The 12336-nt window shown below is 37.5% G+C and overlaps 1 long non-coding RNA gene across 1 annotated transcript; it reads right to left on the bottom strand.

The window, feature by feature from the left end:
• Positions 1-1871: 1871 nt before the first annotated feature.
• Positions 1872-11615, bottom strand: LOC118977130 (uncharacterized). Its single transcript, XR_005064462.1, has 3 exons — positions 11538-11615; positions 9139-9177; positions 1872-5691 (listed from the first exon to the last, which is right to left on the bottom strand). It is a non-coding gene; the product is annotated as an uncharacterized LOC118977130 (long non-coding RNA).
• Positions 11616-12336: the final 721 nt, after the last annotated feature.

Here is a 12336-nt window from a genome sequence, read left to right as displayed (position 1 = left end):
GTTACCTGTGAAGACAGATCTGAACAGTCACTACTTGGAACAGCTCCTAACGGAAAGAATGTCAACTGAGCAAGAAATACACTGACTGCTGTACGCCTGAACGTGGGAACTAAAGGCAGAATGTGTAAGAGGGCGACAGTGGGCAGCCGCAGCTAACGCGGCTGGTGAGGGCAAGGGAGATGAGGACTGAGAAGTGTGTGCTTTCAGGGAGGACTTGTAAATAACTGGTGACTTGTGTGTGCTTTCAGGGAGGACTCGTAAATAACTGGTGACTTGACTGGAGGCATTTGACATTCACTACTCAATATGTTTAAGTGATTACATTCTCATTGAACAATAATGACTGATTTGATGTGGTGGAAATAAAAGTCAATGGAGTGTAAGGAGGTTTAATTTATCCAGATGGAGAATGCTGGCAGAAAGGTGAGTTTGGAGGGGAAGCTCAGTCTGGAGGCATTACTGTCTGATAAACAGAGAGTGAAAGTACAAATTTTTTTTAGAGAAAATCATCACGACTAGGTATGTGCACTAAGTTGAATGGGGGATTGAAATACTGTAGAAGTGTAAAATAAAAATATTTATGGGCTGTGTTTAAATCAGAGAAAACAGGCCAAGGTATTCATGAATATCAATAAAGCTTTATAACAATACAATTCATGACCACTGTTTGGATTAATATTGTAATAATTACACACTTTTTACATTATGAAAATAAGTCATAAATAGTGTAAAAATAATTCTGAAGATCAACTTCTCACAAACTAAGAACCCTGTAAACAAGTTATAAAAGCAAATAAAGACAAATTAGAAACTGAACACAATGCAATTATCTTCAAACTGCAAACTGAAAATCACACGCATAATTCGATTCAGCAATGTCAGCTGGAGAAATTAAAATGAAACTGAAACAAGAAATCAAACAGGGAGAATTCCTCTCTCAATTATTTACACTACAGAGAAAAACAGGTTTGTGCCATATTTACACTGATAAGACACAACACATCTTAGAATAAGCAATTGCATGACACTGGCCCACAAAATATTAAGAAAAATATGCGGTGTATTGTGGGCCAAAATATTTTGTTTGCTTTTTCCTCTTATTTTGCTTTTATGTGATTTTTGGTAATATAAAAATAGCTGCACGTAGAGATGAACTTTAAAATGTAAAAAATACAAATAAAAATATAATATTTTCTAAAGGAAAATCAGATACATACATCTTTTAAAAATGTTATTCAGTTGCATGAAACATTTACAACAGTATAAAGAATATTCACATAAATGTCAATATTATGTAAGACATTTTTTGTGAGTCCAATTTATTAATATTTCTGGGATATATGAGAATATCAACTGCATTTTAAGAGATGATAGTGCTTTATTAAGTGTTCAATAAATCATAACAGGTTAGGTTTAAGAAGTCTCCCTGTTCCCAAAAGGACTGTTCTGTCAACAAGCAGCACAGGGAACCTTACACACTTAAGCACATTAAAAAAAATCAGACATGCCATTACAATGTTTCAGCATTGGATTAATGAACACTAAATCCACTCAAAATGTAAATTGGAAGGGTGTCTCTGCTACGGCATATAGTGAATCTAGCCAATATGGAAATATTTCAACCCAAGTGGAAAAAGTAGGGCCTGAAGGTCAGCAAATCGTAATTCGTCAATCATGTTAATTCCACTAGGAAAGAATCATTTTAACAGCCAGAATCAAATGCATGATATTGTTCTAAATTGTTATTTATGAGAAATTAAGAATATATTGCTATGGTCTTGACTTTCTAGAGATAGCAGGGATTTTGTTTTTTTGTTTTGGTATAAGTCGAAACAGTTCATATTTTGGTAATCAAAAAATGATTACCAAATGTAATGTTAACTCTTAACTCGATTATCAAGAAATAGAGGAAATATCAGTATTGGCATATTCTTGTAATTACTTATCAGAAGGTATGAAAACACCACTCACCAAGCAAAGCATAACTGACTTCTGAGCAAGATAATACATAGAGGCAAAAAAAAGATGAAAAGTGGTGTTAACGTTTTATGCTACGATGGTAACAGCCAAAAAAATAAAGATCTCAGGAAATTAAGTGTATTGCTTAAGTAATAAAAATATAAGATACCAACAATATTTCCACTGATACTGACATGCTGATCTGACTGTTTCCCAAACTAGCAAAGGACATGTAGCATGAACTACTAGCTGTGTAAGTTCTTCCTGTGCCGTTAGAACACCATGCAGAGGAAGTAAATTCAAGAAGACTTTTTTGGAGATAGAAATTCAAGACAGTCTCGTGTTTTCCATAAAATCAAATAAAACAGAAAAATTCTTCAAGGCTGTTTTTCATAATGGAAATAAAAACTACAAGAAAAATTCAGGCCTACTTGTGCACCAGGTATGCTATGAATGTGTGCAGGCTTCTCTAATTCTGGTTTTGTCACACAGTCAAATTCTGTGAGCTAAAAGATGAGAATGAAAGTCGATAAAAGGCATATAGTACTTGAAAAGAACATGTGATGTGAGGATCCATGATCCAGGTAAGGGCACATCATCTATGGGTTCATTGTTCCATTTTGTTTTACGTTAACAAAGACTGGTCATTGATTGAACCATGATCACAGCAAATTTGTGAACTTTAAGAATAAAATCATACACCAACAGTTTAGGAATGCTATTAAACAGAGAAAGAAATTATCCATAGTAGAGTTGCATTGTCCATAAAGAAAAATAAAAGAAACAACATCAGCACCGACACGAATGAAAGACAATTGTAAAGCTAAAACATATCAATTTGGTATCCTTAAAAGATGCTTATCAGCAATAGAACATAATCTTGATTTACTCCCAATGTGTCTTTCATGTATTTTTCCCTCAATTCTCCATCCAATCACATAAATAAAAAGAAAGATCTTTGAAATACATGTACCTGCCAACACACATGTCAGCAAACAAAATGTACTAGTTCACTCGGCAGTAACTTAAGGACTCTCTACACCGATGACAAAACGGATGGTTAAAGATATGTTAGTGACCAAGACTTTATGATCAGCCATAGTGGTTGAGACCCAGTAATTCCACTGAACAAAGAGGGGTACTGTGATCCCTTTGTTTTTCCCAAGGAAGTACATGTAACAGAAGTTAATAATTTTATTCCTTTAATCATAGAATAAATGGCAATGCTACCAAGTGAAAGCAAAAACCCAATATACACATAGGACAGAACAATAATCTTAAAGGGCTGCATTTTAAAAAAAATTTTGTACATAAAATGATTATCTTTTGAGGTATTATTCTCTTTAGAAGCTGTGCAAGTTTTAAATAGTGATCCATCTTAATGCCTGTTTCTACTAGAGGAGTAGAAAGATAGACAGGATAAACTATAACCACCAGATTTTTCTTAAGATACTGCTGTTTGTTTTCCTGAGGAAACTATAGGTTGACCTGCTTCAGTTCATTTTTCCAATGCACTTAAGACAAACTGTTTCAGACACTGAAAAACAGCACCTTATCCTAACCGTGCTGTACAAGAGATGGTTAGGAAAATGCCTTCTGTTGTTCGAAAGACACCACATTGGCTTCAGAGTGTGGAATGTTACTAGAACTGTGACCAATCAGATTGATCCAATTGTTTGAACATCTTTCCAGTCTTGAAAACTTAATGGAAATAACAAGAAGGCATTCTGTGTAATTGAGCATTTGGTTATAAAACAGGATTCTCATTTTATAACTGTATCTTCACTATTGTCGGCATAAGTCAATGATGAGCCAATTTCCCCTCTGGTGGTTAAAACCTACCCATGGAGCTAGAAATTTCCCCACAAAACGGCATCCAGTCAGGAGAAAAATTATATTGTCCCATAAGTTAAATGTGACTACTGCTCATTGATGAAGTTTCCCCTAATGGGACTCTCCCATGTAGAACAAGCCATTTCAGAACACTGCGCCAACACCTTACTGTGCAAAGAAATGCTCAGTCTAATCCAGTTAGGTAACGTCTGAGCACAAAGGTGAAAAAATACTCTCTATATGGCAACTATATTTCACAGCTTTCTGAGATCTCAGATTTGGTCTAGGCATACGACAAACATTTAGAAATGTAAAAAAAGATAAAGAAATCTAAATAGAAACAAATGTTAAATCTAAATAGAACTACAAAAATAGAAATGAGTTAATACTATCAAATGTGAGCAAATCTTGACTTTATCTTTACTGATAATCACTATGCATGTTATATTCATCATATGAAACAAGTCAAAAAGTACTGAAAAAATTGCATAATTCTGATACTTTGCTATGACTGAAGTGAAAGTGTAGTTCCTTTTATATCCTCTTCAATTATTTAGAACCAGAGAGAAAGAAATTAGTAAAAGGTCATTTTGACTGTTGGTTCCAAGTTATTAGGATTTAAAGACTTTTTGTTAAAACAATGTTCAAACAAATATGACAAAAGTATTTCAGCTTGTACTAAACAAAGAAAAAGAAAAGAATTTAAAAGAATTGGAAGTCTTCTGTTTCTAGAACTTTGTTGAAAATGTTTGAAATGGGTTCCATCTTGGAGAGAAGGACAGCTCTCACATCAGCGGTGGCAGAGACTGCGGAGTAAGCCCCCTTCAGGACGTGGGAATTTTCCAGCAACCTGAGCTTTGGTGGGATGTCCACACCCCTCATCTTCAGAAACAGAGGCTGCCATTCCAAGAATCTTCTGCTCGAAAGAAGTGCTGTTATGTTGCTGTCATTTCCCCAAAGCACCCATCCTCACACCTGCTGAAATTCAGTTTATCAAAAAGGTCTGCTGTTCTGGGTGCCGGCACTCGGAAACCTCTCTCCTACTTGGTCACACGAGAGACAGCACAGGAGGCTGAACCGGTCCTCTTTCCTGGTCTTCACTGCCCAGGACAGCCCAAGGAAAACCGGCGGCACGAGCAGCTCGACCCCTCAATATTTCAACCAAGGTGGCCACTGGAGCCTGCAATACTGGAAGCTGTAGATCCGCAGCTGGGACTGCAGCTTCCTCAAAATACAAGACCACTTGTGTGTGTGCTCTCCACCACCACCTTATCTCTTTTTGGCAATAAGCCACGGTGTGACCCCCTTGAGATGACAAAAGAAATAAAAGCTCAGATGTGATCAAAGGACTCATGGAGAGGCATGCTAGCATCTGGAGTCACACGGCAACAAGCAGGTTTGGCACGGTCATGCTTTTTTAGTCGGTTTCCGTGGGTGGTGGGAACTCAATGCTGAGAGTGACGGTGAGTAGGGATGTGACAATAAACTCTAGCATCAGTCAGTAGAGTACACTTTCATGGGTTTGAGTCCATATTTGGTCACAACTTTATGTAAACTATTTCATGGCACCTTCCGTCCATGCAATGAACAAACCCAAAGTAAGAAAATAGCAAGAACAACCATTCTCTATCACTGGGATGTCCATATAATTACATATCCTTACATAAGATAGAGATACTGATCTATATTTTTTGGCATGCTTCTCACTAGTTTCACAGGTTGCCCCGTTTCAGATGTAAGTGAAGAGAAGACGGACATGTGCACTACTGCAAACAGGAAGAAGCGGCTATACGTAAACATATCTCAGACTTGTAAAATCTGCCATTCGATTTTCAACTATAAATATAAAAAGTGGACCATTATATACACAACTTCATGCTTGGGAGGTTAGATTCATCACTGCAGAAAAACAGACAACAAAAAAAGACAAATATACAGAATTAGTGGTCTAGGATGAAAGTCCCAAAGGAACATTTATTTTAAGAAAACTGGTAGAACCATGAATAGAGTTGTATTTTTTTAAAATCAATGAACCAATCCATACATGTCCATTACTTTTCTGAAACTGCAGTGTCACCCAAATTTTTACCCTGGGTTCCACCTGCATTTTCCTTTTGCTGTGGAGAAGTTTCTGGTAAGTGCTTGTTTCAGTAACTATTCTGAGAAAGCAGAAAATTAGGATTTTTAGCATATATGTGCCATAGTTAATATATATATATATATATATATATATATATATATATATATCCTATTTATAACTTATATAACCTTCCCCGAGCATTCAAACACTCCGTGTATACGGCTGAGGATTCTGACCTCAATGGCACTACATACCTCAGAGACGCCTGACTATGATACTCTACTTCTTGTATCCTCTTTCTTTTTGCTAGTCCTGCCCTACTGTGCCAGATGTGCAAGGTAAGCCTGCCTGCTATGAGGCCTTAAGCTGTATTACAGGCTCCACTGTGATCTAAGATAGCATAAACCTTTGGCTCCTCATTGTGAACAGCCGTCCTTATTAAGGTTTTCCTAGAACCAGTGTTAAATCTGAGGGAAGTGAGGGACAATTGTCTCGGAGTTAAAAAATTACAGAGCAGATCTTGCAAATGTTGACTTTTACTCAAAAATAAAAAGGAATGAGAGAAGAACAATGTCCAATTCACTAATTAAAAACATTTGTTATCTCTCTCCAAGATACAGAAATACTACACTAGATGTGTTTAAGAGGCTGGGAACTCTGTAATCTTGAGAGATGGGGTTCACTCCTTGTTTATGTGTGTCGTGCCCATGCCAGAGAATGGGCCTACAGGAAGTACTTCTCCAAACTCTCACTTACCTCAAATTTCAAACAGATGCATGTTTTTGAGTACCAGTGTTTTGTAAATAATCTACAGAATAAAAAAAATTCCTTCTTCCCTGTAGATTTTAAAATTTAGTTAAAAAATATGTCACCTTGTTTTAGGTAGGCTCTGCTAAAAATCTGTCAGCTCTACCTGGAAAAATAAGGTTTAGTGAGACACTGAAAAATACAATGGATCAAGGTATTTTTCCTATTAAATAGTTTTAAGGTCTAGATGAGGCTGGATGACAACTTTAGTAGCCTGGAAGTATTTTCTTAACCATAACTTCTGCCATTTACTCACTGTGTGAATTACACTGGGAACTGATACAACCTTATTCTTCAAAATTTAGAAAACTGAACTTTATCTAAAAAGAAAGGAAACTTAAACAAAGACCAAATCATTTTGCATGGAAAAATTATTATTGAGAGTAGCCCAACCAAGAAGACCTGCTTGCCAATCACAAATGACGCAGCCACTGCAATCCGGATTTTCTGTCAAACATTTACCACCATGTTCCAGAGGCTAATAAATAATGATGTTCAAAGGGGGGCCCACATAACACAGGAATGAACTACAAGGAATCCGCTGGTCTTGTTTTAAAATATTTTAAAAATAATTTGATTTGATTAACAGTGTATTTGAGATAGCTAAATTGACCACATAGGAGATTTTAGAACATGCCGTTTTTCTAATTATCTCTTTCTTCATCCACGGGAAGAGGGTTTTGGGAGAGGCCTATCACAACAACCTGCATGTGTGTGTGTTGGGAGTGTGTTACGCAATACTGAGGTTTTATCACTGAGTTATTGTTCTTTATGTAAGAAGATGCTAGATTTAAGAAATCCTTGATCTTTCATAGACTTTGGTATCTATTCTTTGGAAAAATGAGTACTCACCAGGGATATTTCTGATTGTCTGATACTACTTGTATTACAACTAGGTTTGGCCTACTCATGAACCCAAAAGATGATGAATGTTTTGCTTGTTGCCATTTTATGCCCTCACAAAAAGATTTAGAAGTCAACGAAAATGAGGTGAACCCAAGTTCTGAGTGGTGTTAGAAGGCTGCTAAAGTCAGCTTTTCGTACATCTCCCTCAGGTGTGCCAGTGGCCATATTAAAAAATTGTTATAGTGTTAGATTACAGGTCAAGGGTCAAGGAGTAAGTGGTAATTCCAGCTCAGGATGGTATTAAAAATTCTGAGAACAGGCGTTTCTCAGCTGAAGAAGAATGTGATGATAGGGCCATCTTCCTGAGAATCACTTGACCTCAGATGTGATTGAGATATTTATCTGACAGGCTCAAAGTGGAGTTTGAGAAGCTACGAAATAAACGACACTGCTGAGAAAGGAGGAAGGTGTTTCTTTCCCTGGTCGAGCAGGGTGAGAGTGGCTAAGCAAGAGAGTGAGTTACATAGGGTCTCACCAATGTAGTTGATGAGCTAAGACGAAACCAGGACAGTCAAGTTTCCCTTCATCTTTCTGTAGTCCTGCATGGTTTTGAATAACTTTGCTGATGAAACATGCCTGTTAAAAGTTACTGAATAAGGCACAAGGTTTTAGAGAATAAATCTGAAAATGATCAAAGGAGCCTGCACACTTCCTCTAGCTCAGTTTTACACCAGTGGAATTCCTTTTCCTGCGGTAGCACGCACGCACGCACGCACGCACGGCCCTGCACAGGTTCACATCATCATTGTGTAACGGCTCGAGATGCCTCAGCACAGCACAGCCAGCCAGCTCTCCCCTGCTGCCAATTCTGCCATTGCTTTCCCTCATCTACTTCTAGTTCTACTGCTTACTAGCCCTGGGCCTTGGACATTCCCTAACCTCTTTGAATTTCAGCTTCTTCATCGGAATCACTGAGGAGGACACTCCATGGAGTTATCGTGAGGATTAAATAAAATGATACCCCTTAGATGAAAGGGCTATGTGATCACATAGAAGCTTCTCTGTTAAGGGAAAGCTCCCTTCCTACACAGTGGCCATCGGTAGCCATATAAAGAGGTTGGAATAAACTAATAAATCAGGATATTGTTGAAGAAAAAAAGATCATGCTTACATTTTCTGCTTTCTCAGCTTTGTGGCTAATATTGACAGGGTTCTACCATGTATTTGCATGTTTGCCTAAGTCATTGAGTATAAATAGAAAAAATCGCAATTAAGAATAGTTTCAACAGCAGAAGGACAAGGAGTTCATTGAGAGACAAGCAAACCATTATGCACATGCACTGCCTGCCCCTTTCCATCCAAAGAAAAGATTAGACAGGGAAAATTCCAAATCACAATGTTTACCGAGAACTGTTTTCACTCCTCAGTTTGGGAAGAAATCAGTAGTAAACATAATAATCAAAAGTATTCTGGAGATGGAATCTTTTGCTTTTTAATACCCAAAACACTTTCAGCAACGTCAAAGTCAAAAGCTCTGTTCTAAATGGAAAAGGCCAGGCCAGGTGAAGAGAAAGAGAGCGTGCTTCTTCTAGAAAAAATTCCATAAAGCCTACCTTCTGCCAACAGCCAGGCATGGGTAATCCATCTGGCCCCTGTTTTAAAGAGAAGGATAACAATTCCTCAGGCTCTGCAAAAGTGATCATACTTCGTAATTCACATGCTCAGAAGCTTAAAAATGGATTTCTACTCATTAGGTAGCTTTAGTCACAGGAATCTTTCTCTAATTATAACATCCTCCAATAGAATACCCAACATGAGTAAAGATGAAGAAATTCATGTTTTTCTAGAGAGAGTACACATTTTGAAAACCCATTAAGCATAGAAAAAATAAGCCTAATTTTGAAAAAGTAATTTACAAAGCATGGTGGGCTACTCAGTTCTCTTTAGATAGTAAATCTGTATTATTTCTCTTAATTATTAAAACACACTTCACAATTATTTGTATTAAATAAACTGAAACAACTTCACTTCCTGGTCACTATGGTCTATGGTTGAATGCACGATAATGGTGAATAATCAATGATGAACCATTTCTATCTGAAGTTTATAGCTCTTCACACATTATTTTTCACTTTTCTATATTGAAGGAAGATGTAGCAGAATATATTTAACCAATTGAATGAAAACACAGGCAGCCTATCTATATCTTTACAGTAAAATGTTATCCATGACATTCAATTTTTCTATTAAAATTTTTAGAAGCCAAGTTCTTAATAAACAAAGGATTCCTAAATGTTGCAAAATTTATTTTTATTTAAAGCATAAGTACTCCAGATACAAATGATACAAAAAAAGGAGGAAGAGTTGGCATATGATGAGGCATGCTTATATTTTCTTCCCACAAAATGATTATAAAATATTATTTATTATCATTACCAAGCAAACAAAATGAAAGACTGTGCACTTCATATTGATATTTTCTAATTGTAATTATGAACTGAAATAACTTTTTCTATCAATATAATCTCTTACATGGTATGAGATACATAAAGTTATCTTTATAGAATCATGCTTAGCACTAAAAAATAATATAAGAACATGCAGACCAAGTATAACCATCAACACAATCATAAAATGTTTTCTGTTATACCTCAGAATATATTATTACACTGTCTAACAAATGTAAAAAAACCCACTTTGAGAAAGCTTTATAAGACACTTGGGAAAAATTCAGTGATGCCAGATTGGTACAAGGAGAAGGATCACCCAGCAGAATTTTAGATTTTAGTATAAGGAGGATTTTGAGTTCATGCCGATGGAGATAAGGGAGTTCTATCTGTTTTTAGGAAAGTGAGTTTCAAAAGGAGAGACCATTAAATTGAGAGGGTTATGTGACAGAGAAGAGGGTTTGGGCTGTAGTCTATGGTCATCTTTAGAAGCTCAAAGAAGCTTGGCTTACTTCCCCACGGTCTCTTAACAACACCCCCTAGAAACAGCTAACTCTTGACTGCAGAAGCTTAATGCTGTAGTCTCAGCCTTACGTTCAACCCGATAGAAATTTAGTGGAAGAGACAAAAATGCCTTTACTTCCTTTATAGGAAAAGAAAAAAAAATTCAATGTAGGACTAACACCCAAAGTTATAGTTTAGCTGTGCCTTTACATAGAAGCTTTTCATATACTTTAATGTAACCTTTAAATATTTATTGAGTAAATTAATATCCCCAGAAGGCAGACATGGTGGTCATGCCAGTTGTGAGAACAAGGTTAGGAGATTGATTTGCAGTCACTGATAGAAATGCATGCTTGCTCTCTTCACTCGGCAGGGTTGCTGAAGGAGCTGTTCATGCACATGCATGTAGTGTGTTTATCATGTAAAGCTTGGTCCAGAAGCACCACTTTACACCAATAGAGATGAATACGTAATAAACAAAGGAACTGCATGCAGGGAGGTAGGAAAGAGAAATACTGTACCAATTGGCAAGGGGCATCCAGCCCATCCAGGCCAGGCTGGCCTGGCTCCCCTTTTTCCCCCTTAATGCCTCGGAATCCCTGTTTGTAAAGATTAACTCATAACGTTACTAACAAGAAATCATTTACATACAAATTCTGCTAAAGAAATGAACACAATAAGAAAAGGCTGGGAGAGGAGCAACTCTGAAGTGAAAGGTAACATGCAGTGAGACTGGCCAGAGCTTCACGAACAAGGAGGGCTTGTCTGGGAACCGCACCCTGTTTTTGAGAAGTACGGAATCACGTCGGTTCCTTTTTGGATCATAGACACTCACACTGGATCGATACTTGAGTGTTAAGAAACCAGGCAGAGCTGGTGGCCGGAGACAAGGTGTGGACCATCCCAGGATAACCGGGATGGACTCTCCTGGTACTTTGAAATCTATGTGAAATGACCCCACCCAGAACCCCGGCTGTTCCAGGTCCCTCCATCTTGCTCCTCTCCCAGCTTATCTCTCCACACGAGACATCTGGAGACAGAGTTCCAGGAGTCAGACATACCAACGGGCAAGGTGCATCTAATCCAGGAGCACCCTGTTCTCCTTTCTCCCCTTTAGGCCCCTTTTTGCCTTTCTTTCCCTTTTCCCCCTGTGGATACAAGGGTTTAAATAAAAGACAGGTTTTATTGGGGGGAGGGAATAATGGTGATTCAAAACATGATTTAGCCAATAAAATCTGGAAGGGCATTTACCACCGGTTTAGGTGAAGGCATGATATTATAAAAATAACAGAGTGACAGTGGATTCTGGGCAGCCACACATGGCATTGTATTTACGATACTCAGTGAGATGATAGCAGGAGACATAAGAAGCTGACCCATCACCAGAAAGGAGCATCAGAGCCGACAGAGAAACCAGTGCGGTCGTCCTTTTGAGAGAGGTGTTCCTGCCGTGGATCTGGGGAGGGCGGGGTGTGTGGCAGGTGCCAACTGTGCTGAGGCCAGCCAGCAGCAGGTGAAGTTCAGAGGGATAATGGATACTTCGCCCAATTTTCAATACCTATCAACTTGGTTTTTTCCTAATCCTATAAAGGATGAAAGCTTCATTGAGCCAGAGGAAGAGAACATTAACAGCTTCTACCTTTTTGAAATATAATGACCATTTTTTGTATCTCTCATTAAAAATTATTCAATGTATTTAAATATGCTTTTATATCTTTTAACATTTTTTCAGGGAAATGAAGAGCAAATATTTCCCTTATTAATTCAGGTAAATAAATTTTAAAAGTGCTAATACTTCTCAGTAATACCCACTGGAGAAACAGACTTAATTATAAACCCAGGGATCTTCTTTAATTCACT

Source organism: Sturnira hondurensis, unplaced genomic scaffold (assembly GCF_014824575.4).
Source record: "Sturnira hondurensis isolate 20B ecotype Veracruz unplaced genomic scaffold, ASM1482457v3 Scaffold0021214, whole genome shotgun sequence".
NCBI lineage: Eukaryota > Metazoa > Chordata > Mammalia > Chiroptera > Phyllostomidae > Sturnira > Sturnira hondurensis.
Note: the sequence above shows the minus strand (reverse complement) of the source record. Positions and strands in the feature narration are given on the sequence as shown.